At 39.2% G+C, this 21739-nt stretch overlaps 1 long non-coding RNA gene across 1 annotated transcript; it reads right to left on the minus strand.

Moving 5' to 3' along the window:
• Nucleotides 1-229: 229 nt before the first annotated feature.
• Nucleotides 230-20013, minus strand: LOC109302531. The gene is made up of 3 exons (XR_002098830.1): nucleotides 19835-20013; nucleotides 2661-2793; nucleotides 230-407 (listed from the first exon to the last, which is right to left on the minus strand). It is a non-coding gene; the product is annotated as an uncharacterized LOC109302531 (long non-coding RNA).
• Between the last annotated feature and the right edge of the window lie 1726 nt (nucleotides 20014-21739).

Raw genomic sequence — 21739 nt, forward strand, 5'->3', positions numbered from 1 at the left:
TTTGGTGAATTTAAATTTGGTCTCTTTAAACTTTTTTATATGCAGTACCTGGAAATGCTCTGCAGCCGAAACGCTGAAAGAGCTCATTTAGCTTAAACTTTTGTTGATAGGCATTAGGGGATTTTTTTTTTAGTACTTTATATATAATAAATAAGATGCCACCTTATAATATAAAACTGTCAGAAGTGAGAGTGCAGATAGCAGAAAGTAATAGTTAGAGGTATAGTAAATGAATCATCTTTTTGTCAGCCAGTAAATTAATCTCCAGGCCTTTTTAAAGGATGTTCTACATGTGTAGGTACATTTCTCTCTTTTTTTGCATGATAATTCAAGAGGTATTTTATTCTTCAAAGTAGTGTCTTTAATTCCTGTCTCTTGCAGCACTGTAGAGCATTCTAAGCTGTGGTCTGAAAAGAGAAGTAGGAAAGAAAAGGAAAATAAATACACCTCAAGTAATGTAAACAACTAGGAAGTGTTTGGCTATTTGTCAGTGTGAACTGACTGAACTCATCAGAGAGAACCTCAAGAGATGAGAGCACTGACATGTCATACTCTGTGCTACTGAACATCAGACTATATATTAATAGTACAGGAGAAAAACATCCTACACACTTTCCAGTGACCTGTACAATTAAGGAAACAACACATTTTGATAGTCCCCTGTGTTGGCAATGCATGCTGCCTCCGACACTTCATTAGTATGCATTGTTGTATGATTTGATTCCCTATTGTAGCTGCAGACTGTCACGGGCAGCCATAGGAGGTCCAGGAAATTATACAAGCTATGGATCTTGGAATGGTTTCTAATTAAATGTTGGAAATGACAAGGAACCTGGAACTTGTTTTGATTCATTTCTGTCCCTGTTACTGTCAGCACTTAAATTCCAAATCCAAACACAAATTTTTGTATAGTAACTTAGACTGAGATAGTCCTAAAATATCTATCAATTCATTCTGTATTTAATTAGTACTTTCTGTATAATGGATGAGCATTTTTCCTGTGTTAGGAAGGAGCTCTACAATCAAAAAGCCTTCAGTTTGAATTACTTAGCAGTTCCTGTAACCCAATGAAATGACCATAAAAATTATAGGTTTGATGTATGCTTAGATTTAGTTATAGAGGGTGACCTTACCTCAGAGGGTGACCATGCTCCATCTATGGTACCTTTTGTTTTATACTCAGAATATTTATTTATAAGTAGTGGTTAGCAAAAGGCAATTCATAAATGAGGTAGAAAAAGGAAAGTTGCATTACATGTTGAAATGTTTATTAACATTTTTGACTTTTTCAGCAAGCATTGTTCTCAGTATCTTGTACCATCTTGTTAGCCATTAAAATATTTGCTGTTAATTTTAAGATTTTAAATTGGTTTGTAATATTTTCTAACTATTAGACTAAGCCATGGTTAAGTGCCAGAATATCATTTTCAAGAAATATGTATGGTGCTGTTCAGATTTGAGCCGATAGTAAAACTTACGTTTTGCCATTAAATTTCAATACGAGGAACAGTAGGTCTCAGGAGGGACTTTTGTATGATTTAATGGTCATAACATTTTAACTGCTCTTTTTAAGTGCTGAAGTATAATTACTGGACTATCATCATACAGTGTTCATCCTATTTTTCCAGAAGCAGACTGATATTTAAATTGAGTGCTTCAGGTTATTAGTGCATATTTAAAAAAAAGAAGAAAACCCAACTGGTAAAGCTAACATTGATGCAGAGGGAAAGAAAACAGTAACAGGAGCATCCTTGATTTTAACTACATAGTTAGCATCACAAAAAGTTCACCCCTGCATGTGATGGATCTTTCATATGCAAATCTATAACATGGTGAATATGCATCCGCACTGTATAGTACACAATAATGATGTCACCACAATCATTAAAGTGTAATCTGTCATTGTGTTTCTGTCATTGTGTTTCTGTCATTCTATAAATCAAGACACAAAACATGACTGAATACATTCTGTACTGTGGATCTATACTATAAAACATATTAACAATACTTTGCATTCTGTATTTGTAGCATTCCCAGTCATTGCAGTATGTGCTGGGAATGCATATTAGAAATAACATATTTTACTCAGTTAAATTTTAACATGCTGATTGACATGTTTCCCCCAACACTTTTTAAAGTACAGCTATAATTTCTGCTTCCATCAAAACAAATGATATAAAACTGCCATGACCTATGTTCACAAAATGTTAAAGGTCTGATTTAAAGTCACAAAAGCCATACAGTATATGACTGCATTGCTCAGGGGATTTGTAACAAGAATACTGAGCCTTTAACTCCAAGATAGGAGCAGTAGTGACCTTAATTTATTACTATCCCAAGCCTGCATAGTGGTCTGTATGAGATTTATTATAGTCTGTCCAGTTGCTAGTGGGCAAGTAACATCATCGTAAACTACCTCCACATTTGCTACCTTTGGGAATACTTACTGGAGTTTCCACAGAGGACTCAAGGATTCTGAGGGCATGGAAAGTGAGCTGCTTTATTATCTTACTGGCTGTGATCTGATTTAGAAGAGAGGTACCCTAATGGCGCAGCATAGAAAACACACACTCCCACTCTATTTATTTACTTTACCTGCTTTGATGGAGGATATATAGGTACTTCAACCCACCAGGTTGTCCCTCTGGACACTTTCTTACCCTTGAATCCTGCTTCAACACAAAGTTGTAGGACCAGATGCCACTCTCTGATGGCAGGGATCTGTGATGGACCAGATTTTCAGTTAAGTTTTACAGTCCACTGTAGACATCAGTTGGAGGTTTCTGCATGAGGCTGTGAGTACAGAAGCATGGTTGGTCAATACTCCACTGACACGTCACCTGTTTTTCCATGGGTAGAGGTGGACCTTGGCGCATGGCTTTCTCCTGTGCACCATGCTCCAGTTCCTCTTCAGTCTGATCTAGAACCTGTTATCAAGGTTGTGGCTTCATTTTGCTTGTACATATTTTTCTATGCTCTCCGCATTCATAGCTCCACAAAATCCTGAGACCTCTTCCTTATTCTGTTCTGGGTATTGGCCAAGATGATCATGCATGAATCCAGAGGGATGAAGAAGCTGGACAAGGGATTTCCTTACACTATGGGACTGTTTTCACAGTCTTCCTTCCTTTCCTTTCATGTATCCAGGCAGTATTTCTCTGGTTAGTGTTCACTGATCCATCAAATCCCTCACCCTTGGAGCAGTGAATAGTATGGGACCCTCTGGTTGATATTCCCTATGAATCCATTGTTTTGACCCCATGACTGGCAGTGTTATAACCAGGGATCCTGGTTTTATCTGATTTTAAAAAATCCCCAATTTTCAGTTGAAAAGAAGGAAAACTGTGGATTTGGGGTTACTTTTATGTAACTGAAAATTGGGGATTTTTTAAAACTGGTTATAACTATGGATGTTTTTAAAATGTCTGTGTCTCTTGTTATCCTTTGATTTCTGGGCTCAGTTACTACCATGCCTCAACAGAGGGGCCATTAAGGTTGTATTTTTGGTTGGCCTCTACTTGCCCATCCAACTATGGTTAAAGGTAAGGGCCTTTCATTAACATTAAATTAATGCAACAATTAGCATTAGATGCTATTATGAGCACAGCATGGTGTGACATGTTTGACAGCTTTGTCATTTGTGACCTGAAAGCCCAGAACAAGTAGCTGTGCTGCAGAGATTATTTATAGAGCACTACAATGCCAGAAAGAGTTTGGGATCTCCGTCACCATAACTAGCCTGGAGTGGGGGAGAGGGTAATGAAGAGAAGACGGAACACATCTTGCTAATTTTGCTAATTGCAAATTTTCATAGTTCAATGGCACTAACAGAATTGAAGAAGGCAGATGTAAAATTCAAATTGTGCTATCTGAAAGTTGAGTTAACATTACATAGTCAGATAATATTTGCCTTTTATATTTTTTGTAATACAGGATTTTTTTCCCAGTGAAGTCACTTTAGGTGGGATTTAAAAAAGATGGAAGTCAATGATATTTGTGCTCCCAAGTCACTTAATTTGGAAAACCACAACATCTATGATACTGGACATTTCTTTATCTCTCTGACAGCCCCCTATTTATTGGTATTTTATTTATAATAAACCTACAGATTATTGAATTTAAAGTAATCCCTTACTATTGTAAAGGTATCATCACAAACCGACAAAGGCAAAACAACAACTGACTTCTACATGTTTCATATATTTAGATATGAGTACTCTGAGAAATCCTCACCCTTAGCGGGAAAGACCACTCCTCTGAATGAAAGAGGAGATCAGTCTCTGCATTTATTTCTTGACCTCTTTGCTGAGTGTTAGAAAGAATGTTCACTCTATCAACTGTTTCTATCTTACAAAGGTGCGCCTAAGCAGGAGATGCACAGAGGCTCATCTTACACATGTTGCCAAAGAAATAATTTGTTTTTCCTGAAAAGGAAGAGCAATTTAGAATGGGTCACAGTTCGGATGGCAGAGCAAGAGCTAATTCTTTGGGGGTTGCATAGGGCCCATCAAATTGGGGTCTTCAGCTTTTATGGTAACTTAAAAGAATAAAAATAGAGAGTTAACTGTTGAAATTATATTTTTCATTTGTGAGTTAACATTTAAGTGTAATATTGCTAAACCATATGAAATATTACAATAATAGAACATACCATCTTAATTTGACCTTAGCTTTATTCTCTCCTCCCAAAACTATGAATGACAAGTAACATACACAGAAAAACATTTACCTTAGGTTACACTAGCGTAACTTACTTATATCTGGTATAGAATTGCAGGAAAAATGAAAGTTAATCTGTACAGGTATAAGTTACACAAGATAAGATACTGTCTGTCTACAGCTCAAGAAATACCTGCTGCCACACTTCCTAATGAAAAGGTGGTGTGACAGAACCTAGTGGAGATCTGTATGTCTGTCTGCTCCAGATCTTAATGTAATTTTCATTAGTATGTGAAGCTGATGCATATTATCCCTGTGCATATGTATTGCCTGTCCAGTCTCTGGCTTTCGAAAATTTTGTTGTAAGAGATTTTGCCAAGGCAACAGAGTCAGCTCAGTCAAACCAGGAATAAGTCCTACAGAGATCTGATGGAAAGATGGCAATATCACTCATCAGGGGTACTTCATGTATTGGGCTATGTGTAAGAATCTCACTTTACAAAAAATAATTTGCTTGAAGTGACTAGTAAACTAGAGAGGCATTCCTTTTTCATCTGACTTAGCTGTGCACATTGAGGAAAAATATCATCCGTCATGTTGAGGTTGTTGAATTTTAACTGACTGTGGTTCACATCTAGTGATAAAAATGAATCTACAGTTAACTTGCTAGATACCTATTAAGCTGTAATGTGTTTTGGGTTTATCAATAAACTTATATAGACTCTATGAAAGTCTACATAAGCTTATTGATAATGGCCTTGGGTCCTTTTGATTCATCTGTACCTGACTATGTAGAAAGATTGTCCATTTAAGCACATGGATTTCCATTCCTTGTGTACTCTAAAAATGACCTCATCATGTGGAAAAGTCTCCAGTGCAGTCAATGTTGGTAAATGGTGTATGAAGTTAGGGGGAAGATAAAAAAACCTCTGAAATTCACATGAAAAATGGCAACAAGGCAACATAAACATGGCTGTGCAACCTTGAAAAGTAAAATATGTTAAAGGAAGTTAGCTATAATTTTTTTTTATTGGACAGTTTTATGTATGTACAGAAGCTACTGGTATTTAAATTTTATCAAGACAGGGATGAAACTGATATATACAGGTTTGCAAGGTCTTTTATCAGGTTAGTCAAAATATTAATGGAAATGGCTTCACTATGTTAGTAGGCTTCACGTCTCCTGAATTTTATTTCATGGTCTTTGTATTATCCCCTGATTTCACTATTTTCTTGTTACATTTTCCTGTAATTACCCAGTGTAGGTAACCAACTTGGATCTTACTCCTTTACTACTTGTCTACCTTTAAGTTGTTTGCAGGGAGTTCAAAAGATTCTGGTGAGGCCACGCATGGAGTACTGTGTTCAGTTTTGAGGCCCCCACTATAGAAATGATGTGGACAAATTGGAGAGGGTTTAGTGGAGGACAACGAAAATGGTGAGAGGGCTGAGGCGCATGACTTATGAGGAAAGACTGAGGGAACTGGTTTTATTTAGTCTAGAGAAGAGGAGACTGAGGGAACTTAATAGCAGCCTTCAACTCCTTTAAGCACGGTTCGAAAGAGCATGGAGCTAGACTGTTCTCAGTGGTGGCAGATGACAGAACAGGGAGCAATGGTCTCAAGTAGCAGCAAGGGAAGTTTAGGTTAGCTATTAGGAAGCATTTTCTCACCAGGAGGGTAGTAAAACACTGGAACAGTTTACCCAGAGAGGTTTTGGAAGCTCCATCCTTGAAGGTTTTCAAGACCTGGATAGACAAATCTTTGGCTGGGATGATCTAGTTGGGGCTGGTCCTGCTTTGAGCAGAGAGTTGGATTAGATGACCTCCTGAGGTCCCTTGCAACCCTCACTTTCTATGATTCTATGCAATTAATATACCACTAGCCTTAAAATAAGATATGCTCATTTTACCTTGTTCGTATGTCCATATACAGTCTCTGAGCCCTGTGTCTCATAGTTCCACAATGAAACAATATGTTAATAGACCACTTTCAAATCAGACCATTTAATCTCTATCCTAGTTGGGGTAATTTCTGTTTCCTCTTCCATTTCTTAATTGTTCTGATTGGGTTCATTGTCAGGTGCAAGATAAGCAGGTTTTGTGGCATGATCATGTTGTCTTAGTTTGTAGCTGAGTGTTACAGTGTTAATCTCCAGGGGTGGCCCTGGAGCCCTCTCAGCCCTTGTTAACTTGGTTCTCTTTGGGAAATCTCCCCTTCTCCTTGCTTGCCAAGGCTGCCCCTGGGCTTCCCCAGGGCTTCCCAAGTCAGATATCCTCATGAGTGCCAGTGTTGCTGCTTATTGCCTTAAGGGCAGTGATATAGCTCTGACCACCCCTTACACCATGCCCATGCCGCACAGATGATATTTATTTCTCTCTCCTTCTCTGCTGTTCCTAACACCCATCTTTGTCTATGGGCCCCTGGCCCTACTGACACATGCCTTTCCTGGCCTATAGGCTGTGAGCCCCAGTCCTCACCCCTCCTGGGCTGTGGGCTCCTTGGCCCCCTCAGTTTCTGGCTGTGACCCTTAATCTTTGGCCCCTTTCTCTGGGCCTTGGCCCTGCACCTAGGCCAGTCAAGATTCATGGGCTTCCCTGGCCCTGTCAGTCTCTGACTGTAGCTCTCCTCAGCCTTTGGCTCATCTTTTTGGCTCTGATCCCACTCCTGGGCCAGTGAGACCTTTGGGCTCCCTGGCCCTGTTTACACTCACCCTTCCTGGGCTATAGACCTTTGGGCTTCCTGGCCCTGCTGAACTTGCCACCTCCTGGGCTACAAACCTCCAGGGTTTCTGGCCCTCTGGCCTCTCTCTCCCTTCTGGGCAAGCTTTCCTCTTCTCCTTAGTCCCTTCCACAAACCGCCAAGTTCTTACCCCCAGCTCAGATATTAAACAGGATCCCTGCTGCCCAGGAGCTCCTCTCCCGATGGGTCTCAGGGCTAGACTGCTTGACCAGCTCAGGTCCACTTCAAGCCCAACCCCCTTCTGGTCAAGTGACTCTAATTGGCCTCTGCTACACCTGCAGCTTGCTTCTCATGCAGCCTCTTCCCCTTGTAGCATGCTAAATGCCTTGTCACATTGCATTATATTTGATTCAGTCCCTACTCTTGCAGTATCTCTCCACAAGCTGCTTGAAATGGGTGGTGGCAAGATCAGTGCTGAAGGGTGGTGTGGCTGCATAGGAGCCTACCCACTAAGGGTAGTGCCCTTAGAGGGTAGGCTCCTTTAATGTCCTTTGGTTATGCCATTTTAATTCAACTGTCCTTTTCAAAGTGTTGATTATTTAGTATGGGAGCAACTTAGTGACTTGCCAAGCCACTGGTTTAGAGATTCTGAGGTATATGTCAAATCCTCTCAATTTCCTAGCCTGGACTAGGATAAACCTAGAAGTGAGGGAGGGATTGGCTTAGACCTTACAAAAGAAACTGTGTAAATCATGACATGATAGCCACTACAATGTAATTTTTGGCATGCCATCATTTTTAGTTATGTCACGTCCTTGTCATTCTTTTATCTCCTCCATCAGTCTCATTTTGATACAAGTTATGGGTTTACTATCAATGAAAGATACCAGTGCATTGAGCCATCACCCTAGTCTAAGTCTGGTAATTAAAGAGCTCAGTCAAGAGCTTAGTTCATTATATTGTTATGATCCTATTTAGTATTTAATATTGAACAGCTTTAGGATTTCTGTAGTCGCTCTCATTGAGCTGTGTGTATGGTGTATTTTTCCCTAAGTTTTGAATAGTAGAAAAATACCTCCCTTTGTAAAAAATTATGCAGGGAAAAATCAATAATCAATTTACTATTGCACATGCTGCATAGGTGAAGCATGGGTCTATTTGCTTCTTCACATCAGTTGTTTCTTGCATGCACCATTGTCAGCAAATGTGTATGTCAATACTTGATCTTCATGTTAGAGTACTTTTCATTCCTTCAGAGAAAACTAGGTTGAATATTAGGTCAAACACCATTTTTGAAAACCTCTATACTTCTTGTTTTGAATCTTAGCTACTGTCAAAGGATTTGGTATGGAAAGAATGTGTATATTGGTGATAGTAGCAAATCAATGCATATGCTGCTGAAGTGGGCATTTCTTGAAAGATTTTCTCAAATACCACCATTTAACCCAAATAAAAAATTTAGCTTTTTAAATTTTTACTTGGAATTTCTGTTTATCTTTTTTTGCGGGGTGGGGCACAGGGAAGTGGAATTAGCAATAGGGATAAGGAGACAGGGGAAGTTTGGAAATTAGAGATGGATCAATAAAGTCACCCCATGAAAAATCAACTCTGAGCTTGATAAATCAGAAATATGGCAGGTGTCCATTTAAACTGTAGCATTTTCCATTGCAGGGGGATAAAACCACTGGAACAGGAAATATTGTGGAATTGCAACAAATATAAAATGGCAAATGCTAGAATTTAGTGATGCCCTGTACTAGTGAGCTCAGAGGTGAGAAATCTGCACTAGAGGACCACTATACCATAATGATAGGACTTTTTGTTTGCTTGTTCTGATATCAAGTGCTAGGCAGAACTCGTTTTTTCTTGGCTCACTCAGTGTAATATTTCATCAGATGAGTTCTGTTAGCTACAGCATGAACGTAAGATGAATCTGAACATTTTTCTGAGGCAAAGAGAAAGATGGGAACAGAGGGGCACTGTCAAGAAAACACAAGTAATAATTTCACTCCTGGGCTTACTATGAGATTTATGTTACAATTATTTAAGATAAGGCAAATGCCAGAAAAAAGGGAATGGGAAATTTTGGGCCATTTCCAGTAGCCATTATATTCAAAGCAAGGATAGAACAATGCCTGCTTCAAGCTGTTCTTTGTTTGGTGGGGAGAAATTTGTATTCGTGAATTTAAATTTGTGAAAACAATAAATGCAATCAAGGTGGATTATAGAACTGCTTATCAACTAATCACTGAAGATTCACTTGTACAGAAAATTGTGTATTGTACATGCAGTTCAATGGGCATAATACAAAAGCACCTACGCCTGCTTTTGCTCTTGAGACTTTTTAAGACTTCAACATTTGAGGCTTGACAAATTGTTTAGAAATGTATCCTGGCAAAGAAAAAGAGGCAAGATGAATTTAAAATTAAATCCTATCTAAAGAAAGTAAAAATATGGATACTCTTTCTACATTTAATATGTTTGCAAGAAAAGTTGAACGTAGGAGTGGTGATATAGCAGAAGATGCTGATAAGGTTAGATATATTTTCTGGAGCATCAATCTCTAGGATACATGGGGACTGAGAGTGGTTTGCCAAGTCTGTATATCATCCTCTGTTGGATAAAAACAACCCTAATTTATCTAATATTGAATAGAAGCTTCAAAAATGGCAGTCTATAGTCTAACAGCATTTTAGAAAATAAGGATGGAAGGGACCTTAAGAAGTCATTTAGTCCACATGCCCCTAGCAAGCATCAACCATGTTTTTCTACTTTGTTCCACTGACTGCCTCAAGTGAAAGAGCAGAGAAAAAAGCTGGCCATTCTTCACTCATACTGCAGGAATGGGTTCACAAAGCATATTGTTGGGTCTGTCTGCAAAGCTGTCAACCTGCTGTGCTGAACAGTTGTCCTGCTCAGAGATTTAAAACTTCATTCAGGCAAAATTTCTGCAAGTATTTGTGGACTTGGGCAAACTTCAGGAAGGTCGTATTCAGGTATTGAGCCTTTCCCATTTTTTTCACATCCAACTTCTCATTTTTTCAGACAGAAAAGGTTTTTGAAGAGCTTAATGGCTTACAAAAAGAGATGCTTACCTTTTCTTATGCTGAAACTCCTGTTCAAACTGATCATGGCATAGATATAGTGGTTAGTCTAAAGCCAAATGGCAAAATCAATGCCTACATAGATTAACCTGGTGAAATAAATGATAAACACATTATAGTATCCACAGTACCATTAGATTTAAAATCAGAAAAGATTAGGTGACATGGATACAGTATTATTCCAAGTACTTTCTGTTTAAGAACTATCACATATTCCTTTCAAGACCTTCATCAAAGGAAAAAATTGAATGAAATAAAATAAAGTCACAAAAATACAGCCATTTTCTTTCTTTTTTTTGCAATATTTTAGCTTTGTTTGCAGTATATTTGAAATAGTCAAATCAAACTCAAGTATGTATGTGTGTGCGCATCTGTGTGTACAATTAACCCCAAACAGCACTATTATAACCTTTTCTGACCTCCTGCATAACACAGTCCATAGAATTTCAGAAATAACTCCTGCGTGAAGCCCCAACCCTTGATTTGAGGTACAGAACATCTTTTAATCTTATTGAAGAATTCATGACCTTCCAAGTTAAATTGTTCCATGTGGTTAGTTACTATTGTTGTTACACACACACACACTCTCACACTAGCAACTCAGATACATGCACATTCAAAATAACTAGTCTAGGTTCATGCACACCTGTCACCAGTTTAAGCCCATACATGCTACACACACCAAATTTAGACAGAATCAGTTACCAGTTACTAACACCTGCACATTCAATACACATATGTGGATTACTAATTCATACACCCCTCCCGTCACACACACACAATGATCTCTATATATGTGTGTGTGTGTGTGTGTATATTTTTTTTTTCACTAATTTACACACATACCACCCACCTACACATACACACAAGTGAGTTCCTAAGTTGGGTATTGTGATATGTATGTATGTATGAGCTTGGTGTACTTGGGATACCTGGGGAAAGGTTAAGGTAAGAAAGTAGAAGTGTAAGGAGTTAAAGTTACCAGGACTGGGATTAGAACTGGTAGACTACAGGGGCCTGGGCTGAAGAACTGAGGCTCTGGGGTAACTTTAGGTTAATTGATCTTAATTGATTGAAAGACAATGCCCAAAGCCTGCAAAACAGGGAAGCATGCTGGCACAGAGTCTGGGACTGGAGCCAGAGCTATGGGGGAGCTGAAAAGGTAGATGGGGAGGGGGAAAAATGGGATTTCAGTCATTCCCAATTATTCTCATTCATTGGGGAACCAATTTACATGGGAGGGGTACAGTGAATCATTGTTGCAACATGGGATGCCCGGGCAGAGGACACAAGATGGAGACTTGACATAAAATGGAAACTTGACATGACTTTGGTTCACTTATAAACACAGGCCTAAACCATACAATATCCATATGAAACAATAAAAATCAATACAAAAATGATGATAATACAATATACAAGAGTAAAAATCAATACAAACCTAATAATAATATAATATAAAACAGTGGATATCCAAAACTAAAAACTTGCTACCAAAATAAAAATGTTTAAAGCTTATCCTACATCTTAGCTTACTTATACTCATCTATATGGAATAGAGAGGGAGAGAAAAAGTCAGAAATGGTTGGAGAAGGGGAGCGAATGCAATAAAAATAAGAAAGAAAAACTGGGGGGGTTGCTACATTAGCATGTGCAGCAGGGTGAGGGACATGTTTGCATGGCATGCAACCCAGGGGAGCCCATAGTTTCCCCCATGTGGCCCACAACTGCTGGTGTAATCTGTAGGGTGTTTGGCCTGCAGCCTCTTAGAAGCTGGACAGCCCTGGATTAGAGCACTCATTTAGAAAGGGGATACCTGAGTTTAGGCCTTCCTCAGCTCCAGCAGGCTCAAACCCAAGTCTTCCTACCCACCTTGAGTGTTCCCTAAATACCATACTATTAAATAGTCCAGGTAGAAGCATCCTCTACAATTTCTGTTGAAACTGTGCCAAACAAGCAGGCATGCGGCCATTAGAGGAAGCAAAAAGGAGGCTGACACTGTAGCCTAATGGTTTTAGGCATTCATCCAGGAGGGAGGGTCACCGGCTAATATAAAATGTGTAAAATATAATGTAAGAGTCCTGTGAGCAAGGACTAGCTACTATGATGTGCATTTGTCTGCATCTGCAAAAGCCTTGGTTTAAGTGACTAGAGAACTTTTTGGCCTAAATTTTAGGTGCTGAATGAGTTTGGATGCCTAATAAAATTTTTTGGCTGCCTGAGGCTTTTCTGGATTGCTTGTTGGAGGTTAGGTGCTTGAATTCCTCCCAGGTCTCTTTCAGACACTTTTAGGGAATTAATCTCTTTATTCCTAGATGTAGGAACTTACATATTAAAAATAGAGCACATTATGTGGCCCATGCAGATATGGCCCTCACAGCATGCAGCCCTTGGCCACTGAGAAGCTGGACAGGCCTGTCCAATGCTTATCTGTTGAAACTGAAACTTTCAATGAGTGTCCCTATTTCAATGAACCCTTTGGCGAGACAGGTTTATCAGATCCAGCAAGCAATAGCATTTGGGGAAGAGGACTGCTGCAATCAGGAATGGCGAGTACCCAAGTGGTTAGGACCCTCATGTGATGTAGGTAACTCTTAATCTAATGTCCATTCTGTCTGATTTGTTTTCAGGCTTTATGAATATTTCTTTATACAAGCTGGAACAGCTCCCATGGAAGATTTTGAGAGTGACTGACTCTGTGGGCTGGCAGTTCACATGTTCCCGTGGTGCCCGAGAGATGGAAGTGTAAGCCCTTGGTCTGAATGGGGTAGGGCAGTGTCCCCTTAACCTTTATTAGGTATTCTGGGGTGCGGCTCCCAAAAGTTATCTCAGATAGAATAAAAATAAATTTCAAGAAACACGATTGTTGTTTTCTATTGTTTTCTGATTGTAATTAAAATGCAGAGTATTCAAATGAGCCCAGTCTACCAAGCACAAAAGATTGGTTTGGCTTGTTTTCCACTTGTTTTCTCTCCAATGTTTTTTGTGTTACTAGCAAACTGCAGTTATTTTATATTCCCTTCCAGATCATGAGTAAAGATAGCGTTGGGCCAAGAACAGATTCCTTCAGGACTCCTCCAGAAATATAACCAATGGGTATGATCTCAAAAATAATTACAGAGCATTTTGCTAGGGACACTAGCAGCACATGAAGGTAATTTCAGGGTAGTCTGGTGGGTCTGATTGTAATAAACAATTCAATTAAAGGGTTCAGCTACCATGTTTTGGCTTTTGTTATTTTTCTTATGTTTAAAAATATTGGAAGCATACTTTTAGTTCTCAAATGCTATTATACTTGAGTCAAAATAATTCTTTTATATCATCATATTGTCCCATGGCTTTTTTGCTATTAATTTTGCTTTTGTGCTGAAAATCTCCTGATATGAGGAAATTTCGCTGGGAGGACTTTGGAGTTAGCTGTTATATTTCTGAAGCTCAGTATGAAGTATATAATGCTTTTACCAGCTGCCCTGGTGACTGAGGGACAGGTTTAGATCAAATTTAGATTACTCGTTGGATTTCTAACTCATAGCTTTCTTAGTAGGAAAGAGTTTTGTAGAACTGAGTTACTACAGAAGGAAGGAGTAGTTCACACCCGGTATTAAAGAGTATATAATCACTTTTAATCTAGCATATGACAGACTGCTTTGCTATAGCAACTGTAAAGTTGTTGTCTTTGCAGTCAGTTCAGCCGTGGGTTAGAATGTTTAAATATGAAAATACTGAACCATTACTTATTTTGTAAGTCTCTTTTTTCCAGAAAGGTCTCCGAACTTTATAAACCTGCGACAAGGTAATTGACTGTTTTTACATCGGAGACATGCCAGAAGTTGTTGGGTTTCATTAAATCAAGAGTTTATTTTGTAGAATAAATTGGAAGCTGAAAAACAACTTAGAAAATACTCCTTCTTCCAGAGCAAATTTTACAAGCCACAGCACAAACAATTTTACATAACGTTCCAAATCTTTATTCTAACGGTACAATGGTTCCTGGAAGTCTCTTCTTACAGCCTGCCAGCAAACTGAAGCAAATATTACCATTGCTCAGGTCAGAGTTAACACAACTCTAGCGTTTATAAAATAACTTTCTGTGGCCAATATTTTGCCAGATATTTGATTTTTTTTTGGAGGGGGGTGTTAAATCTAGTGACAGGCTTTCCTCTACTCTTTCTCCCAGCTGTCCATCCTCACCTCCATTTCAATTTCTACTTGCTGAAGGATATGGCATACTGTCAATAAACTCAGATAATCAGGCACAACAAAGAAACATATCCATCAAGTGCACTTAATGCACACCTGTTTGCCAAAGATTTTTTTATTCTTGTTTATTGTTATGAAGAAAAAAAGACTGATTGATTCACTTTGTCCTTCACTCATATCTGCCAGGACACTTGCACCTGGGGGACAGGATTTAGCACAGATTGGGAATAAATGGTTGTTGGAACCTCTTGTTGAAATACTGGCAGCACCTCAGTTGAGAAAATAATAAAAGCTTTAAAAAACACACTCAGTTATCAAGACCCAGATTGAACATCTGATTTACAGAGGTCTACTAAGGCTATGTCTTTCATGGGTGCTCTTTGACTCCTGCTTTGACAGCAGGACTCAAGATCGCTGCTCTCAGGGCTTGGGCTCTTTCTATTTCTAGGAGGTTGGTTTCAATTTCTGCTTATCTCTTTTCTTTCAACTCCTGTTTCTTAGCCTGCACAACCTTAAACCTACCTCCCATCCCCTTTCTGACAATTGCCTGTTTTTAGCTAACATTATTTTTTCACTTATGATTACTTAGAGCTTATATAATACCGTAGGAGGTCTATACCACATGCATTGTAAGACAAGGTTGTTGCCCTGAGTTCAGATACCATGGTGATAGGTGCTTTATAAATACATAAGTTAGAGAGCAAGCTAGATCTAAATTGCACAGGCACAATGCAAACAAAGGATGAAGCACCAGGATGCTGTGCTGTGATGGAAGGCTGTGCTGCCAGGGTACTCTTGCGGCTGCCAAGTCACTTCTTCTCCAAGCATAAATTGGCTGCAGGCCACCCTCATTTCTCCAGAGCTGTCTTTCTACTTCAAGCTGACCTCAAAGTAACACCTGCATCTTTTATATTTGGGCAGTGCATTGAAAAACTAAAGTACTGTGCATTATTAATTAACTTATAGGCCATCCAATCATGGGGCCTTACATTATTTGTTAAATTAAAGTTAAAAAAGGAGAGAAAACACATCAGTATTTGGGAGGACTTTTCTGATGAAAAAGTTAGTTTCTTTTTAAGCTAAAATGCTTGGGTTTTGGGGCAGAGCTTTATGTAAACGTTGCAATCTTTACACTTAAATTGTTCCTTCCCCCCAAAAGTACTGAAAACATTATAATCCATTTATTACCCAAGTGCAGTGGCATTTATGATTACTTTTCTGTACCTTTGGATTACTTTGTGCAGCTAAATAGACCCGCATTTCTAAATCTTATTACAGACTTCAGTGGGTGGGTTGTGGTCTGATACTGGTATCTGTTTGAAGATAATTTTGCCATTATGCTAGTAGACACACAATTGCAGAGGTGCAGCAAGCTTGTGCAGCACTCTGGGCAGAGGTGGGGGGTGGAGTGATGCTGCTCACTGGGGAATGGGGCATCCAGGGCACAGGGAAGCAGGAGTTGTACCTGCCCTGGCTCTCTGGTGGTAGCTTGCACTTGGGCTACTGCTGCTGGGGAACAAGATCACCACACACCGGCCCCATGGTGTGGATTCTCCAGGGGCTACACCTGGTGCCCTGCTTCCCACCCCCATCCAGATATGTTACTGGGTGTGGGGCTGTGCATGTCTTGCTCCTATGGCTGGGCGATAGAGGGCTGCGCCTGTTGTGGCAAAAACTCCCAGGGGGAGGGCACCAGACTGGCACCTGCTTTAAGGTGGTGCTTGGGCTGGTGCCTTGCTCACTCCCACAAATTATGCTACTGGGCAGCTGAAAAAATAAATTGATTGGGTGATGGGTTTTGGCAGAGCGCCCAGCAAGGGTAACAATCAGCTACACTCAGGAAAGCCTTGAAAACTGTGCAGTTATTTTTTTTCAAACTGGATCTTAATTTTGCAGGAATTAATTAATTTTTTCCCCCATAATTAATCCCAAGCAGTAATTTATGGTGATCAAAATGATAGTCAGACTTTAGGCACTTACATCCAAACTTGCAGTCTCCAAATCCCCTCCCTGTAGTATAACTAGGGGGTGGGGGTGGGGGGTGTGGAGAGGGGCTCCGGCTCTAGGCATCAACTTAGAGGGGGTGCTGGAATGATGCCCCTCATCCCCAGAGTCTTTGCCCCATCTGGACCATGAGAGCCATGCTGGAGAAGCACTGCATTACCCAAATGTAGGAGCTGTGCGCCAGGACACAGCAGGAACAGCCCTACTCTGCCCAGGTGTAGAAGCTGAACTGAAGCAACCCCATATTGCCTGTCCAAAGGAACTGGGTGCAGGTATACGGCAGAAGCAGCATGGGTCTTTGAGTCCCTGGGAACAGAGGTAGGTGCAGGGCAGCTCTTGCTGTATGCTGGCACCCCACTCATACAGAAGGTAGGTCTTCACCAGCTGGGATCCTATGGCTAGGAAGGCATAGGGCTAGTCCACAGGAGCACTCTCCCAACCTCACCCTTGGATCTTTGCCAGGGTGTCAAAATTTATAGTTAGGTATCTGTATGTATAGGGCATCGCTAAGTATGTCCTAACCACAAAAGTACAGTTAGCATCCTTCTTGCTTTCTCTCTTTCTGGCTCCCTGCACCTTGCAATTTGTTTGTACAAAACAACATAGCACAGGTGGAGAGTGCCCCGTTCAGCTTAGCCCTTACTTGCTTATGGCTTTTTACTCGAAGGGAAAGAAGTGGATTTGAATTCCTTTGGCCTGAGAAGAACTTATAGTCCTGTCTCATAAGAACCCTGAATCTGGATGACCACTCTAATCCCTATCAAAGGCAGGCATTGTTGATGTATTTAAATTTGTGATGCTGTGCTAAAGAAGGATATTGAATGTTTCCTGGACCCAAAAATAGTCAACAAGCAGGTGCTTGATAAGAGTAAAAATAAATCCTGCATTGATTTCTAAAGGTAGAAAAGAAATAATTGAAGTACTATGGGCACATTTTAAGAACAGAGGAGTAAGCCTAGAAAGGGTAGAACAGAAGATTGTGTGCCAGGCAGGAGAAAGAAGGATCAACCAAAGGAGGCTGGAATGGATTACATACATGTACAACGGCAAGGCTGACAACAGACAGAGAATTTGTCCACTATGTTGCTAAACCTCCTAGTGAGGATGGCATTTGCCTGCTTGATTCACTGACCACTCTTTATTTTTCCAAATAATACCTGTACGCATCTAATCAAAGGAATAAAAACTAGAGGTGATTCCCTTTCAGTCCAGTCAGGTACCTAAACTCCAGAGCAGACAGGAATTTAAATGCATTTCTGTGCTTAGCTTTTTCTAGCTCTAAGTAGGACGTGTTCAGTTTTTGGATCATTTTCTGTGGCAGCTAATATTCCCCCTTCAATATATAGGAAGCCTAGCCACCTACCTTTGGGCTTTGGATTCCACACCAGGAACTGGGTGCCTAAAAGTTAGGTTTCGGTGCACTGAACAAAGGTGCTCATCTTTCTTTCCATCTGGCTCTAAGCCTTTGTTTTTGTTGTATTCGTATTATCACAGTTTGGAATGCGGCTCTCAGAAACTGTCTCTTCATGTGATCCCAGCGTGGAAGTTGAAATTGGCTGTTATTGTTTTCTTGAATGAAACATCTGTATTATGTTGCTTTTTGCCAAATTATTTTTATTAGCAGAGTGATTAGTTGTCAGCTGGCTGAGTCGTGGTTAAGGCTGGCAATATATATATTGATAGTGTTTATTTTTGGTCATTCTGCCATTTAGAAGAATCGTGATATCAATTATTAAAATATACCATTTATTTACTAAACTTTACCAGAAGGAACACCAAGTTGGCAACATGATTTTTGCCTGCCACTGATTCTTTCTATGATGTGACAAGAGCTGAAATTTCAGACGGGGTATTGCACAGTGTTGTTCAAACGTTTTAACAAACTAGGCTATTTTTCCAAAACTGAAACCCTTACATTAGCTAGGACTCTTATTATCAAAAATTGTTACCAAAATTATTAGTACAATTCCAACTGCACATAACATTTTCAACCTTTTTTTTCTTTTTTTGCATAAATTCTATCCTTTGTAAGTGACAAATCTCTTGTACTTATAAATATTTGACAGCACACTGTCATGCACGGGCTCTCCATTTTACCCCTAAAAAATACTTAGGAAAGTAGATACTTGAACAGATTTGAGGTTTCTGTTGCAGGGCTAGTTAGGAATGAAAATCTGTGGGGGCCCTAACTTATAGTAGATGAGCAATACCTAAAAGTCTGACATCAAAGCAAATCATGTATATAGCAATAATTTTAACCCTCAGGCCTCCAAATAAATTAAACATTATCTCTGAATATTGGTATTTACACACACTTAGATTTGGGTGGAACTGGGTGCTAATTGGATAGGCCACTTGTAATTGTAACAACAGGAACAGACTTGTCTCACAACAGAAAGATGGGCACCTTTGTATAGTGCACCAAAAGCTATGGAGGCTGATAGACAAGAAAGACAAGCGGAAAGAGCTGTAACACAAATTCAACGGGATCTACTCCTTCCTTATCAAACTATTTGCCCATGTCTGCAACTGAACATGTGGATTTGGATTGGCCTCTTTAGTCATATGGACTCACTGATGACTTCCCTATTTACTGAAAGACTGTAATTCTCATACTGAGGGACTGCAATGATGATGAACCTGTTGGCTAATGTAGACTTTGTAATGGTGGCTACTTGAGGACTACAGTCACCCATTTAAAATAATGGTCTCTTTGAGTGCACAGACCCTACCAATATATACAGTATATTTTAAAGAAGACTCATGGCGATGTTTTGATCTACATTTTATGTCCATTGGTAATATTGGACCCTCTTCTTCATAAAGATGTATGTTTGTGTCCAACAGAAGAGCACTTCAGGTATTATACCTAGCCATTGTATCATGTCTTTTATTACTTCTGTAAGTCATGAGAAATGATGGAATATGTATCTTTCATAATATTTATTGATCTTTCTGGGAATGAGTTAAACTTTTATTGATTCCTCTCATGTTCTGTACAAAAGATGAAGCAGGGTACATCCTCTTGATCTGCAATTCCTACAATGACATGAAAAGCTCTCACAATTACATTAATTTCCTTCAGCAGTAATTCAGAAATATCTATTTATTTTTACAGTTAATCAATTAAGAGAAAATTACTGCATTGAATTTAAGTTGTTTTTCAGGTGTTAACTTCATTGTTACCTTCCAAGTTCTCTCTTTTGTTCTACATAATTTCAAAACGGCTTGTTTTCGGATTTTCCACAGTAGGAATCAATCAATCTGTCTATTTAGCTGTTAGTCCTATGAAGAGGTCAAGCTGGTAAACTTTACTTTTCTGTGACTGCAAAACATAGTACATTCATTGTTTAACTGAGATCAAGAACTAGAATGGTAGGGCAATCTTCAGGCTTAGTACAATACTGAGATTAAATAAGGATTATGTAATTTCCCCACTGAACCTGAACAAAAGCTTTCTTTCCTTGAAATGTAACTGTCAGTTAATGCATTAAATGTCAGCTGTTCATTAACTAGATCGTGCCATTCTGTTTTCCTAGCAGAACATTTGATTACCTCCAAATTATATTTGCTATTAATTCGAAAATCATGCCTGGTTGGCTGCCTTTATCACTGCATTATGTAAGCTTTATAATTACCCTCAATAGCAAAGGAGGCCTGACCTTCAGATCTGCCCCAGTAGCTCGGTGGGTACTTAGTTTCCTCCATTGTTCTGTCTATTACATTGTTCACTTGGATATGTTTTCATTCTTCCAGACTTTTTTTTTAACATAATTGATTAAAGTACCTTCTATATAAATTGAATTTCCCATGTGGAGGTTTTAAAGCCTCTGGAACCTGATAAGCTTTTGTAACAGAAGAAGAAATGTTTCATGCAGCTTGAAATCCTTCTCACATAAAGCAGCATTTCATCAGGTACTGTCTGCTCTGCTGAGCTCTCCTGGCACAATGACATCTGAATCCCAAAGTCTAGCTCTAACTAGCTTTTTTGTCCTTGCCTTAGGGTATGGGATTCAGAAACAAGTTGTTGTGTTGTCCAGGAATTAGAAGTATTGGTGAATGGGCGCATAAAAGAACATAATTGTTCCTTCTTAGTGGAAAGAGTTTTACGTACATGCTTGAGGAATACGTTCTTTTGTAATCGCACATATATCCGATGGGTATATGTATGATTTTAGTAAACCCTGGTCTTTTAGAAAACCTTGGTATTTTATGAAACCAGGATTAAGTACAAACTATTAGGATTTAATTTTTAAATAAGAAAAGGGCATTAAACTGCTGTTTAAATGAATTAAAAATCATGCTCGCAGCAAACTTTTTGCTGAACGTTAAAATTCTGTCAAATTTTACCTGCTCACCAGCTTCAGTGTGGTTACCAGTGACATTCGGCTACCAGTAAGATGAAGGCAAATGGATATGGGAAAACATTATTTTTCACACTTGTCACTTTAAAATATGTTCACTCCTGCTGCTGCTCTGCGGCACTGAAGTGGAAGTTGGGTGCTGTATATTTTAAAATACTGGCAAGAAGCTGTAACTAAGTTCTTGCTAGGCTTGTGAACCTGTTGCCTTGTTCTTTTCTAAAATAAATATGCCTTCCCAAGAGAGAGACTCCTTTAAAAACCCAACGCTGTGGCAAAAGTAGTCCTTGTTTTTTTTGTCTTTTTCCTTTTAAAATTCTTTGGCAATTAAAGAACATCAGTGTAAAATGTTCAATCATTGGAATATTTTAAATTTCACAGGTTTTTTTTTCCTTTCTAAACACTAGCTCTTATTTTATGGAGAGAAGATGCATGGATTAAGTGATTTCCTAAAAGCGTGTTTGCAATTTTAGATCTCTAAGGGAAGAAGAGTAATACAACGCCTTGTGATTATTTTAGTGCGAAGTTTCAGGTATCAGACTAATGGGTGAACTGTGGAACTAAAAGCATTGCACTTGTTATCAGGCTGACTAGTTGCTTTCAGGTCATGGCTTGACATGGAAAATTAAAACTTGTAAATTAACTTAAACCTATGATACTACTCTCTCATGCCTAACAAGCTAAAGAGTGTTGGATCAGACCTGTACTTGGATGGGAGAGCTGTAAGCAA

This window comes from Gavialis gangeticus, unplaced genomic scaffold, assembly GCF_001723915.1.
Source record: "Gavialis gangeticus isolate Ggan-Ray unplaced genomic scaffold, GavGan_comp1, whole genome shotgun sequence".
NCBI lineage: Eukaryota > Metazoa > Chordata > Crocodylia > Gavialidae > Gavialis > Gavialis gangeticus.